This window comes from Sparus aurata, chromosome 2, assembly GCF_900880675.1.
Source record: "Sparus aurata chromosome 2, fSpaAur1.1, whole genome shotgun sequence".
Classification (NCBI taxonomy): domain Eukaryota; kingdom Metazoa; phylum Chordata; class Actinopteri; order Spariformes; family Sparidae; genus Sparus; species Sparus aurata.
This window is the reverse complement of record NC_044188.1, coordinates 27,488,598-27,496,092: the sequence shown is the minus strand read 5'-3', so window position 1 is coordinate 27,496,092 and position 7,495 is coordinate 27,488,598. Positions and strand designations below refer to the sequence as shown.

At 43.6% G+C, this 7,495-nt stretch overlaps 1 long non-coding RNA gene across 1 annotated transcript; it reads left to right on the top strand.

The window, feature by feature from the left end:
* The first annotated feature begins 4,023 nt into the window (after positions 1-4,023).
* LOC115573741 (uncharacterized) lies at positions 4,024-5,718 on the top strand. The gene is made up of 3 exons (XR_003982345.1): positions 4,024-4,538; positions 4,630-4,779; positions 4,863-5,718. It is a non-coding gene; the product is annotated as an uncharacterized LOC115573741 (long non-coding RNA).
* The last annotated feature ends 1,777 nt before the right edge of the window (positions 5,719-7,495 follow it).

Genomic DNA, 7,495 nt, shown 5'->3' with positions numbered 1-7,495 from the left:
CAGACTTCTCTCCTTTAATCTCTCCCTCTCCTCCTCCGCTCCCTTCCTGCATCTGTCCATCTATCATTCCCAGGGTTGGCTTGGGCGGAAGAGTATTAATCCCTCCATCTCATCTCTCACTCCTTTGGACAGATGAGGAGGTGGAGGAGGGAGATGGAGATGGGAGGAGGAGGAGGGGAGGAGGATGGGTTGAGGGTAGGGGACCTCAGATTACTTTTCATAATATTTCTGCAGCATTGTGAGAAAAATGGAGAGGCATTACAGGTAATGTATGCAGATTTACGGGACGATAGGTCACCGCTTTGATGCCTGCAACAGGTACGAGGATGAGCTGAAGTTGCTGCGGAGGTGAGTGTGTGTGGGCGGAGTGCAGAGGCAATAACTGCAGATAGGATGATAAACAACTTAGTGTGTGTGTGTGTGCAGAGTGTACATATATATGCCATAATGGGGTCTATGCAAAAATGTGTCTACATGCAAAGTGTGCATTTCTGCAAAAGGGCAACAGAAGCGGCATCTTATTACCTGTTGATGCCCATGTGTGCGTGATCATATTTAGAGGGAGGGGCTGCCTGGCACATTCAAATTCATGTTTAGAATAAACTGACGGATGTAGAACGATTTCTGTGGTTGAATCTGAAGCATAGTGTGGAATAATATTATTGCAGAATGAACAATGTTTTCCACGTAAATGAGGATATATGAATATGCTGTCTTTTGGGTTTAACATCTCATTTCAGGTATCTTTGTTTGATAAAATTCTGTTACATATGTTCATTGTAAAGGTTCACATTTAATGCAAGGTTTCTCTTATTATGTTGAGTCAGCGTGTTTATGTGCCAAATGACCAATTTGAAATGCAGTATTTTTTATGTATAATACTTGAATAACAAACATTTGTAGAACACATTATGTGTATAAAGAAGTTTCCCTTTACTCTACATGAAGCTTGAATACTTACCACCTAAGATTAATGTATAAGTGTGCATTAATTTTATTTAGTCAAACTACGTTTTTGAATGTATTCACCTCGATGCAATGTGATACAAAATGATGCATTAAATTTGTCAATTAACATTGACTTTATGGATTAAAATTAGATTAGCAAAGTATTTTTTGTAAAATAAGGAAGTTGAAATGGAAGTTTGCATAAACATATCAGCTAACTGATACATAAAAAAGTTCTAAGGCATTTCGCTAACAGTGGTAGCATGCGAGAAGTGTAACATAGACTGCTCGCGTAAAGTCAGGGGTTCATACGAATTTTAACAAAATATTTCACGAATTGGCCACACACCTGGCACGCCGACTTCCTCACTTATTTGTCATTATTGGTTCTGTTTTTGTCTGGAAAACGCTCTTTGTCTGATAATTAGCCCATAATAGTGGTGGTGTTTCTATGCATCCATAAATAAATGCATTACCTTGTGTTGAACACTACCGGTAAACATCCGTAATTAAGAATACAAATCAAAACTGTGTGGAAACGAGGATTGATAATAACTTTTGCAGTAGATTTCAGACAGACCAAAGGCCATGCGCTGTGTGCCATAGGAGCTTAGCATACAACTTTTAAGATAACTCATTGATGAATGTAATACAGCTCTATCTATACAGTTTTTCCAAATGTATAGATCAATGGCACATTTAGCTAACACTGGTAGCATGCTAGCCATGTAACATTATAGAGCGTGTATAGTGGTTCATTCGTCTTTCAACAAAACATTTCACAAACTGGATATACGCCTGGCAGGCACGCCTCCTCACTAATTTGTGGTAAGACTTTTTCCTATAAGCTTTCATCGTGAAGGAAGCGTCTGTAAAACAGTTGAAACATTTTTTTTTGAGCGTCATAACCTCATCCGTGAAATGACTCGTTTCACTTTCAAAATTTGACCCATTATGTCCAATAAAATTCGGGAGGTCTAGAAGAGCTGCGTGATTAAATTATTTTATCCCCATTCAAGTTAGCCAGGTTCTGAACTGGAAGTTAGCTGGCTTAGCTGGCGGAAGTGCACTCTCCATGGGCCGCACAATGAGCCACTTTCATAGGAATGACTGGGGCTCTGTCTCCAACACTGTGTCCAGATTTAATATAACATCCTTTCGACAAAACCACATGTAGAACTGCAGTGCTTTTGTTGTTTTTAGTTATGATTATGATTACTTTTCCTAATGATTATTTCAAACAGTGGTGCGCCATTGCTTGACATAGAATGGAATTTTTATCAACGTTCACATTGGTCTTACTGTGCACTGTCTACAAATTTTACTATTATGCTTCCGCAATATTGTTTCTGAAACTTCCATTGCACTAAAGCCATTTTGAATTGAATTGAAATGAATTGAATTGGCAAAATACTCTGCTACAACAGTCAATGCACTGCTGTCATAGTCATAAATCAACTTAACAAACTTCTGGCTCTATACAGCAATTCTGTGTTTGTGTTATTTCAAGCGGTGTTTCCTTTCTTAGCTGTCCAAGACAGCGGATGCACTTACTCATTCGACACTCCGATCGGGAAGTCACAGTCACCATGCATTGGTCCTATTTATGTCTCAATAATGCTCACTGCTCACAGAGAAAAAGAGACAATTTGCCTCACACTAATCTCTAATGTTTCTATCCATCTGCAAATGTTTTTTCTTGACCTGAACACTGAGTGCATACAGTTTGTCCTTAACACATAGTTAAAGATGCATTATCCTCCAGGTAGATGTCGATCCAGTCTGTCCTCAGAACGAGCATCTGTCTGCAGGGAGGGAAAAGGGAACTGCCACAGAGATACTAGAATGAAGAGCAGTGGATGCGGTGAAGGGTCCACAGACCACAGGGTACAAGGTCCAACACTGTTGTGCTTGTGTGGGTCAGTTGCTGCTCCGACCGATCAAGAGGACACAGTTTTCCTGTGCCAGCCAAAAATAAAATGTCAGCACCAGAATACATTCTGCATTAATGCGGCTGTGGATGCACAGACAACAACAGGCGGCCTCAATCTCACTTCTGCACGCTTTTTCGTAGAGCTTAGAGCGTAGACTTCAGTTGGCTCTGGACTATTTAAAGGGACTAAATATGCGATTTTCTGCACCATTAATTTGCTCTGGACAGTTATGTTCAACAGCTCCTCTAAACCTTTAAGTGGAGGCAAGCTTTCAAGTCATTTGGTGTATATAAACTTATATAGTCTGCCATATATCCTTCAATGCACCTTTACTATTTTTCACTCTTGAATCAAAAATAGATCACAAGCACGTGAAGCAACATTATTTCTCCTCAGAGTTTATTTAAAAACTGTGGGATTATATTTCCACATTGTTTTAATCTGTCCCCCCCTTCACTGATGATGCCTGTCAAAAACACACTCAAACAGACACACTTCTCATAATACACACACACACGCCAAGTATGTTCAACAGAATCCAGTAAGCTTGCGGAAATCAATTGGAGTGATCAGGACATTTAATGAGTCCGGTCCCTGCAGGCCTAATTCTCCGAAAGGCGAAGAAACTAATTCAGGGTAAAGAAAAGGAAAAAAATAAACCTTTGACCAACAGCCAGGGTGAAGCTCTCCCCCTCTCCACTCGCCGCACACTCCCCCCCTCCATCCAAGCCCTTGCAGTGACAGGTAGATTAAGGGGCGTGATAGATGCCCCTCTCTGTCTCCCTCTCTCCACCCCCAACCCCCCCTTTCCCTCCCCTCCATCCATCATGGCGGCTGGTGTAATTGCGGCTGCGTGGGGCTGGCAGAGGGAGCCTCCATCCATCTCCTTAACAACAAACAGTCAGGAGGACGGATGGCGCTGCGCTCCCCAGTTAATCTCCATCTATAAGGGAGGAGGGGGGGGGACGCAGGGAGGAGGAGGTGGAGGAGGAGGTGGAGGAGGAGGGATGGAGAAAGAAAGGAAGAAAATAACAGAAGGGGGAGAATGGTAGTGTTGGCTTACTATAAACAAAAAAAAAAAAAAGGTGGAGAGAGGAAAAAGGCAGAAGGACGGAGAGACGGTGGAGAGCTGGAGTGAGTGGCCGTGCCCAAACAGGTAGAAACATCGAGGAAATAAAGGAGGAGCAGTGACCCGGGTGGGGGTGAGCGAGAGGAAACTGGAAGGAAAGTTTGCAAACAGGCAGCAGGAGCAGATAAGGGGGGGATTTGCTTGGCGAGCGTGCCAGAAGAAAGCAGGAGAGGTGGAGGAAGGGAGGGGGCGAAAATTTATGTCCATGCGGCCAGACGACCCAGAAACTGGAGAGGTACAAGCTCATAAAAATGCACTCTGCACCCCCCCAGCTACCCTCGCTTTTACCCCTCTCTGTTTCTTTCCCTCGTTCTCTTTCTCACTTTACTTCCCTCCATCACTGCGCTGGAGGGAGGCTGGAGGCTCACAGCTCTCTGATGTTTTGGGTGCTTGTGTGCGGTTGCCGGAGGTCACGGCAGCCATATTTTCTTAATGGCGGAGTCACCGAAGTCAACAAGGCTGGGTGGCCCTCTGCCTCCCTCCATCTCTCTCCGGTAGAATCGGGCTAAACCAGACTTTGTGGTGAGGTGAGTAAGTAGAGGTTGCTGTTTTTCACCTCACAGATGATGCATTATCGCTTGAACGGCCGGCAATGTCTTATTTCCATTGCACCAACAGCATCATGTTGGGCAAACGCCACAGAGGACAAGAGCAGTTTGCAGAGTCTGCCGTCTTTTGATTGCAACCTCGCCAGAACTTTATGAGATCACACTGGCTGACTCCATTTATTTTGAGCAGGAAGATTCAAAGACACATGGAATCTTGCAGGTAAACACCCACAGTTGAACACACACACACACTCCCACAAACAGTTTCCTCCTCTGCTTGATGTTTTCAGTTTTCTTGCCCAGGGCATCGCCTGCAGTGAGGCCCGACTTGCAAGAGGAGCGCCTTGACCCTTCAGCACGCAAGCCGGCACCACAAGACGACGGACACTCACGCACAAACACACACGTACCAACGTGTCCACCGCCATGATAACAAACGTGCATGCCATAGCGGCGGTGCACATGCTCAACAGGCCTTGGTGGGTGCAGAGGAGCGAGCGCTGGAGCCTTGACAGGGAGTGACAAATAACTGCAGCAGCCTTGACATGCAGAATGGTCCCACAGTGAACCTGCCTGACTGATATTCAGCTGTGTGCTGCGGGAAAACAGCCTGTTTCTAACACGAGAGCTCCGCGACGGGAGGAAATCACGTAAACCTGACCCGAGAAGCCATGTTTTTATATTGTGATGAGCCGTCACGTGTGCTGCCAACAAGTCAGTGTTAATGGAAGGACAATTTCACTCATTCACTTCTACCGTTAGGAAGAAAATGAGAAATATTTCAAAAAGGAAATGTATTTCAAGCTGTTGCAGATTACTGAAACACTGGCCTTTATCCTCACAGTTTGGGCACCCATCCACTCCCGTATGTGTAACAACACATTTTTTCTTGTTAAAACTGAAATGAAGTTGTAACCCTTGCCTTTCATACGAACTGGGCTTGCACATGTGTTGGTCGTGACAAATGGAAATGAGCTCGTTTGGTGACATGAATCAGGAAATAGTGAAGTTCTGTTATTTGGTCTATGAAGAAAAAAAATATATGGCCTTTTCCTTGTGTGAAGAAATGTACAGTATGTCACCCTACATAGTAGTGACGGCCTCTTCTGAACACACTGTCATTAAGCTCTGACAACAGTCATCTAAATAAACTCAATATCTGGGAGGGGAAGCACTGTGTGTGAAGTACTGTGTCAATTTCTGAGATGAAAACAGAAGCACTGCATAACTTTCTGTATCCCAAAATCAATAGTTTCATTTCTGAAAAGTAAAACATGAAGTTTAAATGTAATAGACAATGTTACTACATGGTTTTTTTTTTGTGCTGTAAAAGAGGACGAGGGTCTTCAGGACTACAAACAATATTAAGGCCGAAACAAACCAAGCCAAACAGAAATCATTTGTTTTAAGACATCTTTACAATTTATTTCTTCTGTTTGCAGCTCTTGTCATGAAAGCACGCACACTCAGATCAGTGAGGTTGTTTTTTTTTATGCTTTACTCTTATTTCATAGGTTTTATTTAATCCCATGTTGCCTCTTTATTTATCATGGTGGCAGCATTTTTGATTCAATCTTCTTCCAGTCTTTATTTGGGTGTGTTATCATAGAACATATGCGCTTTGGGACAACCTTTTGCAGTTGGGTCGCCTTTCAGCACAGGTTTAACAACATATGTTGTGTTCAAATGTGTTGTCATTCACATACGCAGCTTAGAAAAGGTAGGTGTTGCCCCGCAGGCACAGGGAGATGTGATAGAAATGACAGATCCTTGAGTGTTTGTGATGTAAATGAGTGTAATCTACATGCTCAGATAATAGTCTGTTAGATAAATGTTACAGAGGGTTGAGATTTATGGTCCGAGCTGAAGTGACCTGAAGACAAACACTCAAACTGGGTCAAGAAGTCTCTCAGACATTTGAGCGTAATTTGTGAAGTTTGGAGATGTTTCCTCGGGGAGCAATGAGGCAATCTAGATGCGTGTGAACATGAAATCTTCAGATGACGCACACGTCGGTGTTAATCCTTTTCATTCAACCTGTTAACAAAGTGAAAACAAGCCTCGGATCGTCTTTTCCAGCCCATTGACACCGCTTCACGGCTGTATTACCGGCTCAGTGTAGGAGGGGGCTGAGCGCTGTGATCACCGCTGCGGGAAAGCAGCGCCCTGCGGTGTTAAAAGACCCCTGACAGGACGGACGGTGCGGGCCCCTCCACGGTCAAACTCCGTGCCGCCCACGGAGACGCCTGCCCCGGCCCGCTGCACCCCGCCAGGCCGCTGCTGATTGAAGTGCAGCCGCCTGTTGGCCCCTCACAGCGGGGCGAGAGGAGGGGAGAGGAGCGTTTTGAATAATTATTATGTTACCGAGGTGTCATTTACAACACAAGACTGGGCCTTTAGATATTCCACCAACACGTGAAAGGGACTTTTTTTTTTTCCCTTCTCCCTCTTCCTCTGGTTAAAATGAAACTTTCTCACAGCAATGGTTTTGTTTTCTCACTTCTCTCAATCAACAAAAAGAAGAGGGGCCGAAGGGGACATTTGGACAGCGTCAACAGGCTGAGCCGCAGAAACAATAAAACTCTTTGAAAGCTATTATCAGACGGTTACTTTGTGTCATCCAGCACGCTTCAAACTTATTTATGAGCCTTTTAGTGGAGCAACTTGATTAAAACGTTTTGGGTTTTTTTTTGTTTGGCTTTCGGTTGTATTTTCCCCTGCTGATAACATTTAAAAGTGCACATTTACATTTTTTATAAAACTTCTCAGGCATTTAAAAAAAATATATATATTTTTTTAATATATCTATATATCTGTTTTGCAGCCAGCAGACACTTGTGTGTGAGGGATTCCCATTCCCATCTCCTTAATTGCCTACCCAGAGTTCAATAGACTCTAATAAACACGCTCCATCCAACTGGAGTGAGACAGCGATC